Genomic DNA, 18,206 nt, shown 5'->3' on the forward strand with positions numbered 1-18,206 from the left:
AGAGATCCTTTTCTTAATCACACTTCATAAATTATGTGGTGACGCTCTAGTTGTTAGAGTGTGCGCACGCAGGCCGTCATGCCTCGTCAGCAGCGCCGCAGGAACTAAAGGGAGAATACACGCTTCCCGGCGCTCGGGGAATAAAGAGATTTATAACAAATCTATCACCAGGTGTCTGCACCTTATTTACGGCAGAAATACAAACATTACAATGGCGACGAGGATGCGGGAGGCAGCAGATGCTAATTGAGTAGCGCGAGGACCCGACTGTATTCATGACCCTGAGCGCGGCAGAGGGAGCAGAGACCCCGCAAGGGGGGGAGGAGCAACGCTCGTGTGAGCAGAAGGTTCATGAGGGCGCCAGCTAAGTACAAAAGCGGTGGCCCCCAAAACTGCTGACCCTAGCAGGAAAGAGTATGCCACAACACCCCTCCGCAGGCACCACTGGCAAGCCCAACACAAAGGGGGCCACAGTGAGCCCAGTACAGCAGACCACGAGCCTTGGCCCATAGGACAAGCACAGATTGGAGACTGCACGGACACAGTGACCAGGAGGCAGTGAGCAGCAAGATCTCTACACTGTGAGTACAGCGAGACAGTCTGTCTCAGACGGCCACCAGAGAGAGCAAGGGTTCGGACAGGAAAAAGGGGGGTGCCCCAAGGCCAACTGAAGCATGACAGATCACAGCGCTGGATTCCCCAGGCGGTTCCCGAGGAAGGGAAGGAAGCCCAGCTCCCGCACAAGACAGCAGTTTTGGAGAAAGGCAGCCCCCGGGGAGTCCACCAGGTGCGGCAGCACAGCAGATCCCTGTGCAACCTAACGCAGAGAAAATGTGCGCGCAATCGTCCTCCCTCACAAGTTTAGTCCCCTTCCTACCTAAGAGGGGAGAACCAGCTATACCGTGGGAAGACTGGAAGAGGTACTTCCTTAACTACCTATCCGCCTTAGAAGAAGAAAGCGACGCTGCGTACTCAAGCTCCAGGAGGAAGAAGATACTTCTCCACAACCTAGGCCCGGAAGGCATCAGGGTGTACGACAACTTAGTGAAGAAAACTAGGCAACATGCGTTGGAGGATCTGGACTCGCACTACCATCCGGTAATATGCATAGCCATTGACAGATGCAATTTTTTCCAGAGGAAACAAAGCGGTGGGGAATCGATCGGCGAGTATGTAGCAGCACTGCAGAAGCTGGCAATGACGTGCAAGTTTGGAACACTACATGACAAACTGATCAGGGATCAGATCATAATGCACACCTCCAACACGGCCAGAGAAGCTGTGGGTAAATGGAGATGCCCCTCTCAAAGAAGTAGTGGCACTGGTAAAGAAGGCAGAGCTGTCCAAGAGGTGCGCTGAAGCGGCGAGAAAGGAGACAGTCAGCAATACGGCAGTGTGCAAAGTGTCAGACAGAAACAGACTAGCAACAACCCAGCAAGCTACACCGCCCAACACAAGGTACCAGAAGAAATACCCTCAGAGACCTACAGGAACACAAAGACCACAGGGGACAGCAAGTATAATTACTACCGGTGTGGAAGCCAAACACATGCCAGCAACGACAAAGTCTGCCCAGCCTTCAGGGCCAAATGCTCATTCTGTGGGACAATGGGACACTATGAAAAGGTGTGCAGACGCAACCTCAGGAGGACGGAGGTGAAGTACGTGGCCCAAGACTGCGAAGAAGAAGAAGAAACACCAGGAGAAGAAGAAGAAGAAGGAGAAGAAGTCTTGTGCATAGACGACCAGGTTCTCGGAATAAACTGCACGGGATCCAAGAAGCCTCTACAAATGACTATCGGCGGAGTACATATCAATATAGTGGCAGATTCAGGTTCCCCGTACACGATAGTTCAGAGAACAGTGTGGGATAGAGACTTTGAACACAGGACAAAGGCAAGCTTAAGTCCTACAGACATCCGTCCAGTCACGTACACAGGCGAACGCATACCCATGGTAGGGTATTGTCCTCTCACGTTTGAGTTCAAAGGTCGAACAGCGGATGGCAAACTGTACGTTGCCGAGAAGGGGCCTTCGGTTCTGGGATGGATAGATCAAGGCGCCCTAGGAATCCAACTTAACCCTGGATGAGTCACCCAAGTTCTAATGACGGATACAGAACAAGAGTACAAAGAAGACACGTGGAAGAGAGAATATACAGAGGTCTTCAAGGGAACCATCGGTCGGATGACCAAATTCACACACAAAATACGCTTAAAGGATGGGGCACGACCCGTAATCCACAAGGTCTAAAACATTCCCTTCAGAAGAAGAGAGGCGGTGCAGGAAGAACTACTATGTCTGGAAAGAAATGGAATCATAGAAGCAATCGACAGTGCCGAGTAGCTCGCACCCCTCGTCGGCGCTCAGAAACCCAATGGGAAGGTACGCCTGTGTGTGGACCTAAGGGAACTAAACAAGAACATATGGGTGGACAAGTTCCCGCTACACCGGATAAACGAGATACTATCTAAGACGAAAGGGATTAAGTGGTTCTCCACAGTGGATCTCTCATCTGCATACCAACAAATCGCCCTACATCCTTCATGCAGTCGCCTAACATCATTCATTACACCGTTACAAATTCCTTAGAATGCCATTCGGGTTGGCATCCGCAGCAGCGGTGTTTCAAAAACTCATACATAAACTGTTTCAAAAAGTGGAAGGAGTGCAATACTTCCAAGACGATATCGACAAAAAGCTGCACTCCGTATTTAACCATTCTGGCGCAAAACGGGCTCACCGCGGAGTGGGTAAAATACAAGTTTGGTGTAAGGTCTGTGACATACCTGGGTCATGAGATCAGTGAAAAAGGAATAGAACCGAAGAGAGCGAATGTATCGGCAATCAAAGACGCACCTACTCCCACGAAGAAGGAGGGCATACGCTCGTTTCTAGGCATGGCGGAGTTCTACAGTAAGACAACTATTGAAGGAAAGAAACACATTCAAATGGTCCAGTGATGAGCAAACGGAGTTCGATGAACTTAAACAAGACATATGCAAAGCCATACCCCTTAAAGGATTTGACCAAGCTTCTTTGTCCATACTGACCACCGATCCCAGCGACAAGGGATTGGGGGCAGTGTTGATGCAGAGGTCACAGGAGGGAGAAGTAACCACTGTCAGTTGTGCCTCAAGGTCGTTAGCGCCCAACGAAGAAAAGCTCAGCGTGATAGAAAAGGAAATGCTGGCAACGGTATGGGCCATGGAACGATTCAGACAGTTCTTATGGGGCTCCAGCTTCTTGCTCCGCACTGATCACAAACCGTTAGTGAAACTCCTCACCTCCAGTGGGCATGCACACGCGACCCCACGCATAGCAAAAATGACCCTGAGGTTGTTGGATTACGTATATGAAGTGGAATATATACCCGGAAACAGAAACAAAGTGGCTGATTTCTTGAGCAGAGCGGCAGCTATGGAGCCGGCGGCAGAGCAAGAGCCCTCAGGTTGGGAGGGCTACATGGTGGCATTCACACAAGACCATGAAACGGTAATCAGTGCAAGAGAATGGGAAGAAGTGTACACCCAAGATGAGACCTTGGAGGTAGTGAAGAGCTACGTGACACACGGTTGGCCGGATAAGAAACACCTAGTCAACTCCAGCAATCCAAATCATAGTGGTAAATTTCCAATTCAGTCTAGAGGGAGTAGTGAGCATTAAGAACGCATCGAGAACGCAAGGACGCCATTCTGACCTGGTCGGCTGGTCAGCAGGCCGCAGGTCGTCTGTTTGTGGCTGCAAGGTTTGGCTGTGAAGAGATCTGGAGGCTTTGCCGCCCCAACCCCTGTACCGCTGTACGCGCAGGCGTCTGGGGTTGCCGCGCCGCCACCACTGCAACGCACCTGTCATATGCTGAACAAAGTTAACTAACCTCGTAAAAACCGGATACAGCAGGAGCGATGTCTGATGCTTGTTTCCTACCTCCCCTGTGTGAAGTACCTCCTGCGAGTAATACAAACAACTCTAACAAGTGTATCACACTCGGGGGAAGGGGAAAAGTGGAGAAAGAAACCATAAAGTAGCTGCAGTGTAAATCAGCAGGTCGGGGTTGATTGCAGATGTTTAGAAATTACTTCTTCCTAACCCAGGACCCTGCAAGGACAAGAGCTCAGGTCATACACACATACACCCTATACACCTTCTATCATATTGACTATGTGTGATTGATAACTTACTTTTAAACACTACTGCAGTGACTAGTATATACAAAGCACAAAAATAGAAAAATAAAGCAAAAGGAAAAGAAAACACCAAAAGAATTTCTACTTCTTGAAGCAGTTCGTGATTACTATAAGGAGTCTTGATGACCACTCTTTCATTCGCAAAAGTACTTATCTGCACCCAGATAGGTATCAGGTTCTGAACTCATCGATTTCTTTTTGCCGTTCTGCAGCTCAAACAACAACTCGAATGAAGGTGGCTTTATCTCATCTCCCACAAAATACAATGTTCTCCATGGCCACACTTTCATTAAGCGCAAAGCAGAGCCTACCTAATCCAGCGCGGCATGCGCTTTACTAACTAGCTTCAGTCTCTATGTCAGGCGCGAGCAAACGCCACATAAGCATAAACGCTCCTCGCGTTTCAGGTTCACGCACAATCTCACTAGAACCCACGGAAACGCCAACAGTTCAATTTTCCTTGTCGTGTAACTTCTGAATCCAGCGCGTAAAATGCGCTACAACATCAGGGGTACGAAAATCCTTCAAGGAACAGGCTCTTAACAAATACACAAGTTTCTCCATAAGCGTCCAGAAAATCAGTGACAAGCACCCGCTTCTAGGAAGTCAGAGCCTATGTAGCCATAGAAAGCAAAGACAGAGTAGAAAATCTAGCCCTATGTTTTCTGGGACATGTAGTCCAACAGGCATACAACACACAATACAGGTGCGAATTGTGACAGCACCTCCTGTATCTGGCGGGCGCGGCTCTGCGGCTCCACGGCTCCACGGCTCCACGGCCGGACTGAGCTGGCGAGCTGGCGAGAGGCGAGTGAGGAGCACGGGCGGCAGGCGGTGCGTCACGTCAGTGTAGGCTGCCAGTAAAGTAAAGTCGGGTTTGGAGCGGGAGCTGTGACCTTGGTGCGGGAAGCAGGTCTGAGAGACCGCACGCCCAAAAGGACGCCTGAAAGGAATACAAAAACATAGACAGGATCCTGCAGTGGCTCAGTAGCTCCTAAGGGAGAGCGCTAAGGAGTGCTAAGGAGCAAAGTGAGACACCAATACTTTAAGGAGGATCGCCATTCTGCATAGCTGAAGGACCCCCAGCAAAAACGGCAAAAGCCCTCTTTTGCTTATATTTCTTACTTGCTGAATCTTGCTGGAAAAACGGCAAAAAAAACGCGAAAACAATAGTAAACAATTGCTGTTGTGACATCAGAGCCAGTGAGCCAGTGAGCCTACTACCTTTTGCCTGGTGCTCCCCTCCTTAACAGATACAACTCAGTGAGTACAATTGGGGTGACTGTGATCTGTATACTGTGAACTGTGTACTGTGTACTGTGTACTGTGGGAGCTGCAGGGGGGGAGAAAGGCCTTGGAAAGATCTTCGAAAACCTGGTTAACTTGGATAACTTGGAGGTTGGGGGGGGAAGTGTGCTGGTCCTGGTGAGCGAGGTGGACTACACAAAGGGTCACCATTGTCTCGCCGAGGACCCTTGCTATATTGCTACAGTGCTCAGCTTTTCCTTCCCGCCCTTGTCCTTGCTCCCTCCCTGATGGCAGCTGTCCATTATCTATAGGGCAGACAGGCTTGGGAGGGTGAGCGCCCAAGGGTGAATGGGAGGCAGAGACGGGTAGCAAATTTGAGCGGTCATCAGTGGGAGGTACATATACCACCCAGTTTCTTTCCCCACGTCAAAACTTGATATTGGAGAAGCCTGCCCATGATTTTTATTGAAGAATTAAAAGAATAAGCAATTGAGGGGTCGAGGGCTTGCACTGGTGGAACGCAGGTGGGACGCAGGTTGTATGCAGGCGTGAGCGCGGAGATACGCGCTGGTAAAACAACGCCACTGCAAATTGAAGATCCCCAGGTACACAGTAGCCCACAGGTGGTGTCAGGCTGTAAGCCAGGCTGTAAGTGGGTTGAATGCAGGCATGAGCGCTGAGAAAAAAGCGCTGTGACAACAACGCTGCTGTAACTCACAGGCCGCAAGTTTAGAAGAATAGTGTGTTGGCCAGATAAGAACTTTTTATCTCCCAATAAACTGTTAGCAGCAGCTTGAAATCTAACAGAATTGTGCACACTGCCCTCGCCAAAACCGGGGACAGGGGATAAAGTGCGGACTTTATAGGAAAAATACAAGGAATTATGCGCTCTGGCAAAGTGAGAACAATGGGAACAACTGTCAGACGTACACAGAAAATTCAACAGCCAAAGGTGAAAGCAAATATTGCAGGAGCAAATCAAACTCTAATTTACCCAATAGCCAGAATGTTAGCAAAATCAGGAAAAATCCCGGATAAGTTTGAGTTCATGAAAGATCCAGCTGGTGCTCTTATCACTATGCATAAGGATAGGGAAAACGACAAACTACAAACTCCAATAAAGCCGACGAGTACGGAAAAATACAATAGGCAAGCCACCCAAAGTACTCCTCAAAATGGAGATTGTAACTTACAAAGGAAGGAGCATGAATTCCAAATTACAGACCAGGATATCTCAAATGTAACCATCTATCCTGATATAAAAAATGATAAACTAATTGATAAACCAATTGATCTAGAGGATTTAGAAATACTGCATATACAGGATATACAAGACGTACCTACTAAAAGCGGCACGATGGAAACAAAGCTAGCAGTAATTCCCATAGAAGTAAATGTGGAAATTATAAAAAAACCTCAGTCATCAGTTGATGAAAACAAGATCAAATCAACTAGTACAATAAGTCACAATACTGGGTATGATAAAAAAGAAGAAAATGAAATGCTGAAAATATGGCAAAATAATAAAACAATTGAGGATGTGCTCCCTAAAGTAAATACCTTCCTTACATCAGATTGTGCTTTACTAACGGAACAAATAAACGGAAGGTCAACTGAAAGTGATCTAAAAGAAACAAAAATGCCAGATGTTGGAATAAATTGGGACATATTCTATCAAACATCGACACTAACTCTAGAAGCGTTAAAATATCAATCGAATAAAAGGGACATTCAGATTGACTTACTCACAATGATGGCAAATGCAGTTACAGGGATAGATAACAAACTCGCACAGCTTAATAATCTGATAATCAGAGTCCAAAATGATAAACCAAAAACGGACATTGAATGTATTTGCACCCCACTTATGGATAAGCTTGTAGCAATACCTGATGTTTTGCATAGCATAATAGAAGACACAAAAAAGGCTATAAAAAAAGACATTGGCCAGGAAGTGAACATAAGGAAATATAAATGGGAAGAGACGGAAATAACAAAAAAGGAGGAAAAGAACTCCACGTCAATAGTGGATAAAGAAGAATTAGCAACATTGAGGAAGTCCCAGGAAAAAGAAAATGTACAGGATGAAAGAGACTTGTCAATAGAAACCCAACTAAGGGATGAAACACACGAGGAAGCAACTAGTATAGTAACAAAGGTAGATTATGATTGTAAAGAACATGACCCAAACGGTTACATTATGTCAAAACGACAAAGGAAAAAACTACGCAAAGCAAGGAAAAAATCAAAAGCCTAATTACTAGAAGTGTGAGGAGTCAACAAAAACTGATGGCACAACGACAAATAATGGATTGCAACAAGAAAAATCAATTGAAGAAAAAACTTCTCCAACAACTAAGAATGAACCTAAAAGAGTATTCCCAATATTCGTACAAGAACCATTACTGGAACAAGCATCTAATAAAGAGGCTAAAAAAGGACAAGAAGTGATGAAAAAAAAACAAATGGCAACAACTAATCCACCACTGATTACAGAAAAAATAAGGGAAGAAGATGTAATCCAGGAGGACAATTTAAAATACGATCATATGAACGGAATGATTGACAGTATGCCATTAAAAATAACGATAAAATCAAGCGAGCAACAATATCAGCATCACAATGTGAACACAGAATCAGGTTTGGAAGTAAACAAAAATGATGTAGCAAGATTGAGTATAGAAAGAACAGTAGAGCCTAAAATCAAATCTCCGTATTGGGATCATTTGGTAATTGAAAAACGGGAAGGAGAAAAACTAATTAGATATAGAACAAATCACATAACGGAAGCCTCACACAAAGAAAACCAACTGCCAGTTGAGAAAATACAGCTCATATTTAAACCTGAATATGAATCCAGAGGTAGATATGACACATTGAATAGAGGGAACATCCTTAGATTATTTAAATCAATTCCAGCATTAGACAACATTAAGAACGATGATATTAATTCTATTGAATTCATTGCCGACAAGAATAGTACCCAAGAATTGACACTGGTAACATTAAAATCAATGTCAATAGCAGAGCAAATATTAAAAGAGTTTTCAACATTTAAGGCCTGGGGAATATTCATCACAAAGCAGGCGCCGAAAGTTTATCCTACTCCATTTATTAATGAGACAAATCTGGTCCAAATAGAAAAAAATACCAAACAAAAAGGAACCGTGTTAAGGAATGCCCGGGGGAGATCCATTAGCACATTAAGAGTGGCATCACCACCTACCACAACAGAAACAACTTCAGGAATAAATGAAAAATGGATTGCACAGGCTCTGCATAGTAATGTAGAACAATGAAGGAATAACATTCCAATCCCCAAACAAAAGTAACTAAGTTGAGAATGTGTTCATGGAACATAAATGGAGTAGGGACAAAGCTTTCCAATGCACAAATAAGGTCTATTCCTTTACCATGTCACATCTTATTCCTCCAGGAAACCTGGGAAGAACACCCTTTTGTATTGGAGGGTTATGTAGGATACTATGAAAACGCAAGTAAAATTCACAGGTATGGACGTCCGAGTGGGGGGTTACAACTTTTATTTCCAGTGGCATACAAGCTGAACATGAGCAACTTGTATCACATAGTAAAAACATTCTTATAATCAGAATGAAATATAAAAATACAGAGCAAAAGGATAGGTCATTAATTATGATCAATGTATATATCCACCCAACAAAAACAAGTAGAGCAACTATATGTGCAACCCTTAACACCATACTATTGGAACAAATGCTAGAAAATCCATTAGTGGACTACGTGATGACTGGGGATTTTAACCTTAATTTACTAACACCGTTCATAAGGGATGATGTAGCACAATCACAAGACCTTCAGTGGTCAATTCCGCAGCAGGATCATCAAGGTGTCACGATTAATCAGGCACGAAACCAAATTGGTATAACATTCATTAAGGATATAGAAGCGTTGGGATTGTGAGTCCTTAATGGCCGATTTAAAGAGGATACACCCCCCGCATACACGTATATCGCACATAATGCAAGCACAAGGATTGACTATACAATGGTTTCACTCAATATATTTTAAAACATAAATTCTTATAGGTTAGTTAAAGTTGGAGATAGTGACCATTGCCAGCAGTTAAAAACTACCAACATTAGAAACAATATTAACCAACCATACCATACTGTGCCGGGGTACATTGGAACAATAAATTATAAAAAACTAATTTGGACTAATCTGAATAAGGATAGTATGAATGAAAAAGTTGAGAACATTATAAAGAGCTGCTTTACTGAAAATACGACGGAAACAGCAGTTGAGCAGTGGGTGGAATTTACTAAGAAATTAGTGAAACCCCAAACCCAGGTTAACCCCAATAAAAGGAGTGTAAAATGGAAAGAAGAAGGAAAGGACTCATATATGAATCTTCCGTATACAATAACGAAGTTAAAAAGAGCTCGAAACAGAATAAGAAGACAAATAAAAACCACAGCAACTAATGAGGAAATCTTGAACAATCTAAAAGCATTAAATCAATACCTGAAGAAGCTAATATGGAATGAGAAATACCAAGCTAAACAGGAAATGTGGTCTAAATTATTTCATGCAAGTAAACAAGCAAATGCAAGAGAATTTTGGAAAATTATAAACAAATTAGTACGGCCGAACAAATTGGTAGTTTCATCAACTTTAACTAAGCAAGAATGGGCTACTTTTCTTGAAAAGCATCTAAACAGTAATGGAGCTACAAAAATCATTGCGAACATACAACACAGCTCTATAATCAGTGATGAGATGCAAGAACACTTTGTAATCTCAAAAGAACAACTAGTAAAACTAATAAAGAAGCAGAAAGATGGGGCCCCAGGCCCCAATGGGATACCGTTTGCTCTTTTTAAAGAAAACCCTGACTTTTGGTCAAGCTATTTGGAAAAGGTATTCAAAGAAGTTTTAGAGACAGGTAACATCCCTGAGTCCTGGCGAGGATCTCTAATTTCCCCCATATTCAAGAAAGGTAATTGGGCGCTTGCGGAGAACTATAGACTCATCACCCTACAAGACACAGATGCTAAGCTGTTTGCTGGAGTACTACTAATTAAACTAAATGAATGGGCATCAGAAAACAAGATTTTGCCATTGAATCAAACAGGTTTTATTAAGGGGCTTGGAACAATGACAAACATTATGGTGTTATCACTAATAATTGAAAAATCACTCAGAGTAAAACAGCCCTTGTATCTATGCTTTGTAGATTTTAAATCTGCTTTTGACTTCGTGCAAAGGAATTTATTGTGGAAAAAACGTTTTGAAAAAGACATTCCAATTGAGCTATTAAGACTGATTCAATTGCTACACAGTAAAACCTGGGTAAGAGTAAGGATGGGGGACGGCCGATCACTAACAAAGGAGATTCCAGCAATAGAAGGGCTAAAGCAGGGATGTGTGTTGGCCCCCCTCCTTTTTAATTTATTTCTTGGAGATCTATCAGGGAACCTGGACGAACTTAATGCACATCCTCCGAAGTTAGGGGACAAACCAATATCTAACCTAATGTATGCAGATGACGCCATCCTTCTAAGTCATACTAAAATCGGTCTTCAGCGCTTAATTAACAGAACAGTTTTGTATGCTCAGGAAAATGGAATGGTAATAAATGAAACCAAAACAAAAATCATGGTGGTCACTAGGAACATAAAACTGAGACAAAAAAAACAAATGGTATATGGAAAATACCCAACTGGAACAAATAGAAGTGTACACGTATTTGGGTGTACTATTTGACCAGAAAGGAAATTATCAATTACAAAAACTGGACATACAAAGAAAAGCTAATTCACTAACTGCAGCATTCAAGATAGCACAGAAATCGCTTGGAAATGTGACCTATCGGCCGCTTTTGAAAATTATAGGGGCTAAATTGCTCCCAACAATAACATATGGTAGTGAGGCATTAATGGGGATGGATGCGGAATTGATAAACAAGGTCCTTTCTAAAACATATAAAACTATTTTCTATCTCCCAAATAATGCTTCACCAGCACAAATTAGACTGGAGTTTGGGTTAAACAATCAAGATTTTGCAAGAAAAGGCCAATTTATTAAAACGTGGTATAGGATTAAAAATGACCATGATAATCATATATCTCAGCTACTGTGGCAAGAAATAAATAAGAATACGAAATCAGTTTCATGGAAATACCTCAATGAGGCAGTAGAAGAGTTTGCACTAATGCCAATCTGGAACAATATGATAAGCAATGGATCATTTAAAAAAAATAGTAAATCGAACAACAAATCACCTATCACTTGTAAACGACAAAGATACGCTGGCAAAAAGAAAGCATTCGTGGTCAGTAATAAATGGATACGAAAAAAAGAAAGTACAAGAATACTTGGAGATACCCTGGTCTGAAAAAAGTAAACAATGTCTCGTGAGAGCAAGATTTGGAATACTACCAGGCCTTAGTCACGCCCCGCCATGGAAAAAAACCAACAGCAGCACATTGTGTAGACTATGTAACGGTGGAGAAGAGAATATTGTCCACCTCCTATGTATCTGTCCCGTACTCCGTAACGAAAGATGCGCATTACTTAAACCTCATTTTAATATGCGTGGAACAAGGACATGTAGGCAGGCACTGAAAATCTGTCTTCATTCAAATGATATAGTCATGAACGCTGCCTTTGTAAAGTTCCTAAAGATAGCATCTACAAAACTGGGAGAATAAATTAGAAAAAATGCTTTTAAGAATATTTTTTATAGAAATGTTTTAGGATATAATTGCTTTTATTATATTGTATTTTTTTAAATATGTTTTTGTACTGGAAATATTGTAAGATTTTAAATAATCAAACAATAAAGAATTTACTTACGTACTTACTTACTTACCTAGACAGCCAGCTAAGAAAATTCTGGGAAGTTCGAGAGGAACTGTCGATTGGAGACAATCCAGCATTCTTACTGAGAGGAGACAAAGTGGTACCCCCACAGGCCTTAGTGGGACACCTCCTAACTATTCTACATGAGGGACACCTTGGAATAATGAAGATCAAAGCCAGGGCAAAGCAGGCTTATTGGTGGCCTGCCATGGACAGTCAAGTAGAGAGACATGTCTGAATGTGCGAACCATGCAGCAGGGCAGACAAAACACAGGTATTACTGCAGCCGCCGCTTGGAAAATTCGCATGCCCATCTAGTCCTTGGGAGATGCTATCGGTGGACATATTAGGCCCCATTCTGGATGCCAACGGAGTGCCCAAATATGTTATTTGTACTGGTAGACAGGTATTCCAAATGGCAGGAAGTGGAGATATGTGAAGCAGCGGATACGGAAGCAGTGCTTTCCTTCCTCACATCCGCCTTCTTCAGAGAAGGGATTCCTAAGGTGATCACCTGCGACAACAGACCGCATTTCGTGTTCGCAAAATGGGATGCATTCATGGTCCGCAATGGGATTGAAGTAAAACACACCGCAGTCTACCACCCAGCGGGGAACGGATTAGCAGAGAGGTTTAATAGAGTGATAATGGGGTCAGTGCAAGCAGCGATAAGTGTGGGGCAAGATTGAGAGAAGGAGCTCCAAAGGATGTTATGGGCGTATCGTATTACCCCTGCCAGCACAGGCTATAGCCCCTTCAGGATACTGCGTGGGAGAGACCCATTTACGAAGGATAATCTGGAGTGGAAACATCTAATAGTCCAAAGCAAATGGTCCCCTGGCAGTCGTACGTCGGAATATTGAGAAGGCCTTGTAAACAGAACATTACAACAAACGATGGAGTGTCAAAAAGGTGACCCTAGAAAAGGGTGAGTGGGTGAGAGTGAAACAGGCGGTGATGAAAAAGAAGGGAGACAGCAATTTCACCCCTCCATTGCAAGTGGTAGAGCCGTATGCCAGGTCGGCTTTGCTGAGCGATGGTAAAGTGTGGTCGCAAGACAGGATGGCGAAGTGTAACAAAATCATGAAATGGGAAGTTTCGGAAGAGTGGAGTTCGATCACCCCTGAGGGAAGTGAAGGAACCGGACTGGCCGAACAAACTGAGTCCAATGAGCCTTGGACCAGCCCCCTTCGTTGGAGCAATGAAAACCAGTACCCTCAGAAGGAAGGAGAAGAAATAGGTAGGACCAATCAGGTTACGCTACCGAGCCCAGGTGGGGAAGAACAAGGGAATGAACGACGAACAAGGCAAAAAGGGGGAGCTGGCTGGACAGACTGTGGGCATGGCGCTAGCTGCAGCCCGGACCGAGTAAGAACGAAGTCTGGCAGAGTGGTTAGAGCGCCAAAGAAATGTGAGGACTTTAACATGGACACCAAGTAAGACTGTTCTTTTTTTTTCAGACTTGTATGTGACGTAACCTCCCGGGCTGATGTTATGTATAATGTTCTTGCATTTGTTGGTAATGTAGAGTGGGGAGATATGTGGTGGCGCTCTAGTTGTTAGAGTGTGCACATGCAGGGCATGACGGGAACGTCATGCCGCGTCAGCAGCGCCACAGGAACTAAAGGGAGAATACACGCTTCCTGGCGCTCGGGGGAATAAAGAGATTTATAACAAATCTATCACCAGGTGTCTGCACCTTATTTACGATGGAAATACAAACATTACAAATTACAGTCCTAAATTACAATCCTAATATAGCACAATTACTGATGAACTACACCGAAGGGTCTGTATTCAAACTGCGTGTTATAGGTTAGAGCCGAGCGCTAAGTTTTCCCTCAGACTTTCATTATCCAAATGTTTCTAAAAGGTTTAGTTGGAATAGAAATATATTGTTTTAAGTAAAACCAACCACGGCGGTACCTTTTAAATCATGTGTTTGTGCTTCTCCAGACCAAACACTCTTGAAATATATTGCTTACTAGTAGTAAATGTAGTATACTTGTAAAGCACACAGCTGCCCCAGCAACGGGGCGTCCCAGCGTAGTAAGGGTGAAATGTGATTCTACGACTTGTAAACCTCACTGTTTTATGTAACATACCATTTAGACTGATTTACACACGTATGATTAATTGTCTGTCTAAAATGTGTGCACAATGTAAAGTGCTCTGACACCCTACACTAGTACGAGGACGAGGAGCACTATAAAATAAATGAAAAACCATGAAAGAGCGATTAGTGCCCTCCCATTTTAGGTGCTATGTAGCAGTTTCAAGATGCTCTTACAGTTTCTCGCTCCTCATATGGGTGTAACTTCTGATATTTATCTGTCTCCATGGACTTCATTGCTTGATTTTACTTGCAAGTGTCATTTTTAAGTGTCACACATTGCCTGCACATTGGTCCTTGAATGTCACTCATAGCTACACTGAAACTATGAAAATGTCACACATAAGCAATCTCAAACCTTGGCAGCTATGCTTCAGAGAGAGTCACAGTAGTCTGACTGTCTGTCTGAGTCTGACAGACTGAATAGAATAGAATATTTTTATTTGCATAGTTAATTAAAACCATTGCAGTACAAAATCAAAATATAAAAATAAATCTGCATACTTGATAAAACCAGCGTATCATGATCACAATTTCTCAATTTGTTTTAAAACCGCAAAGATGCATCCTATTAAATTGGCCTTTGAAATAGATACAATTTTTTAAATAATATTGTCTAAAAACATTTAGGATTCAAGTAAAGGCATTTTCTTTTCCACTGCCTTCATGCATCCTGTTAAATTGGCTTTGGCGATAGAAACAGTTTTGTTTTATAGTGCTGTCTAAAAACATTTAGGGTTCAAGTTTTGGCATTTTCTTTTCCACTGCCTTCATGAATTTCACAAAACTACAGTTCAACTGTGGGTCCTGAGATGCAAAGCAGGCGATAACTGCTTTCCTTCGTGAGCGTATCCCGCGTTGATTAAAGTGATGTTTCAGCAGATGTTTTCGTTCATCCAACAATTTGTCACAGGAGCATAACAAGTGCAGCATATCCTCTGGCACTAAGCCACATAACCGGCAAAGGGAGCCTGCTTTGTCTTTTAGCCAGTGTGGGAAGTGTCGGATGCAGGGTAGCAGGCCCAACCTATACCTTAAAAACCTAATTTTAGCGGTTTTAGTGTAACCCAAACAAAAGTAACTCTGTGCTGCTTGTGTTGAGTAAGAGTTCAGGGTCATCCAGCCATGTGATCTTTTTGAGAGGGCTGCCTTATCTTCGACCCACGAAAGATGTTTAATTGTTTTCTTGACCAGGTTTTTGAGCGTTGTATGGTTTGTTGAGGTATCCCAAAGCTGCTTTAAGCCCGTATTTGCCAGGCTACTGTTAAGATACTTGGCAGCTGGTGAGGAAGGGTGTTGCTCTAGCTCCGTCCATAGATACTCATTTAGAGTTCCTTGTTTGAATTTCCTTACTTTGTCCAAGATAGTTATGTAGGCACCCTGTCTTGCCGGGAGCTGTTGTTGGACACCGAACTCTAGCCTAATTTGTGCTGGGGAGGTTCGTTTGGGCAGGCTAAAAATAATTCTGTATGCAGCTATAATTGTGTTGTCGAGGGTCTTTGCGTCTCTGACAGACTGAGACTACTACTCCTCTCCATCCGTGTCTCCGCTCCGCAGTGCAGCCTGCCGGGAAAAAAATCACACAACTGTATTGACCCGGCGCAGACCATGTAGGCAGCCTGCTGCTATGTGGATTTAATAATCAGGGGGAGGAGCCTACGTGCAGATGCATTGTCTCCTCCTCCGCCGCGTCGGGGCGCCACTCTTCAGTTCACCATTAGGGTGGAGCTGATGGGTGACCAATTGTCATGCCGCATGCGCATTGGGCCTCGCGTTATTAAAAGTGCGCGTGACTGCCTGCATCCCAGACGACTGAGGCAGAGAGGCAGAGGCACTGTGCGCAGGCCTGACCGTGCAGCCATAATTAAATTATTTCTAACCCGCCCTTGTCTGCCGCCAGCAGCAGGTGAGTTTTTCCGTCCACTCCAGTCGTCGGTAATGAATGATCATTCATTGTGGGCAGTGGTGGCACTGGGCGGGCATCGGGCGCAGTGATGGATTTGATTGTTGTGAGCAGGGCAGAGGCAGTGCAGAGCGAGGTAGCCTGAGTTGCGCGCTCACAGGACCGTCGCGGGCTGTGGCTGCAGGCAATAAATCAAACTCTGTAATCATGATGAATCCATGATGATTGTCACCGTCAGGGACCGTGACAAATAATCATCATCATGATTAAAAATGCTGATTTGATGCGCATGGTGGGGGCGGCTGGGCTGCGATTAAACTAGGAGAACGAAGGTAATGCAGGCTGGCTGCTTCGTTCATTCTCCTACTTTAATTGCGGCCTAATGTGATTGCTAGGCCTCTCGGGGGCTGCATGTGGCGGCCAACAAAAGTAATATAGGCCCAATGAATTTTTTTGCACATATCATCAGATTGGGGCCTAATCTGATGGTATGTGCAAAAAAATAAAAAATAGAGCAAACATCATTTGGGGCATGGGCGGCCCCCAGCCTCTCATTCACAAACTGGAGGCTCTGGTGCAGTCGGTCACTCTCTCTGACTCCACTGTGCAGCTCAGAACCGGGATGAATCATTTTCTCAGACAGGACCAGGCCATGGCTGTGGAGAGATGTTCCCAGAACAGGAATCGTTTTCACAGGCAGGAACAGGCCAGGGCTGAGGACATGTGTTCTCGTGACGTGGATAACTTCCATGGTGAGTAGCAAACTAGGTCGGTGGAGAGATGTTCTTCTCTGGGACCAGTTCTACAGTTTCAAGGTAACTTTGGGAACATTCCTTACCTCCACCTCCACATTCTCTTCTACCTTTTGCTCATGGTCCTGTCTTGGCTTGGCTGTAGTGGTAAAGCTGTGGCTGTGGTACATGTGTGGCTTGATATAGCAAATGCAGTTGTGTTAGTCGTCATTGTGACTGTGCCTTGTGCCTGATATATGAGTCTGTGTGTGTCTGGCTATGTTGAGTCTGGGTATGTTAGATGTTGTGACAGTGGTGTCTTTGGCAGCAACAGATGTGTGTTTTGCTGTGATGTGTGTTGTATGCTGCTTGCGTGTGTCCCAGCACGCAAGCATCTAGAATGTTGGAACGTTCTATATGCTGTCATCGGTCAGTTGGAGCTGGACTGCCTGTTGGGCAGTTGGTGGTTGTTTAAGCTGTTCCTTACCAACCAAATAAAACCCTATGAAGACTAAACCTTGTATGGACACTCATTGGTTTACAACATACTGGCGACGTCGGGAGCAACCCGGGAAGGAAACGACTCTTCAAGCCAAAAGGAAACAGCGTTCACGTCGGCTCTGGCAATAAAGTAAGACTTTGTTTTTAAATTCATGTATGCGCACTGAAAGCGCCAGCGGCAGGTCCAATATTAAATTACTTGTGCCTTGATAGCACCTGCGGCAGTGTGGGACCTTGTTTCAATTTTAAATAATTGCGCGAGCACAAGCATCTGCGGGTCTCTACTCAGCGGCAGTTTAGATTTGTGCACTTGATGGCACCCGCGGCGGATATTTAGCAGTAAACAAAGCTTCACTCTAATGAAAGGGAAGTGAATGAAACGTTGTATATTCAAGGCCACTTACGTGAGCGCACGGTAAATTTCAACTGCGCAGTAGAACGCCGAGGTCCACCATTCTCTCCCTCTGCTGCAATGACGTCAGGGTTGTATCGCGGTGCATTCTGGGAGTAAAGAGTCACATCGTCTTTATGATTCGGCCATCTTGAGTAGGGAGAGTTCAACGAGCATATTGAGGAAAGCATATAAAAAAGACTGAAAAAACGCGAATCTTTATTTTTTCTTCCGTTTTTTTCACAAGAACTATACTTTATGCAATAAAAAAAAAAAAAAAAAAAAA

This window comes from Lissotriton helveticus, chromosome 3_1, assembly GCF_964261635.1.
Source record: "Lissotriton helveticus chromosome 3_1, aLisHel1.1, whole genome shotgun sequence".
NCBI classification, from domain to species: Eukaryota; Metazoa; Chordata; class Amphibia; order Caudata; family Salamandridae; genus Lissotriton; species Lissotriton helveticus.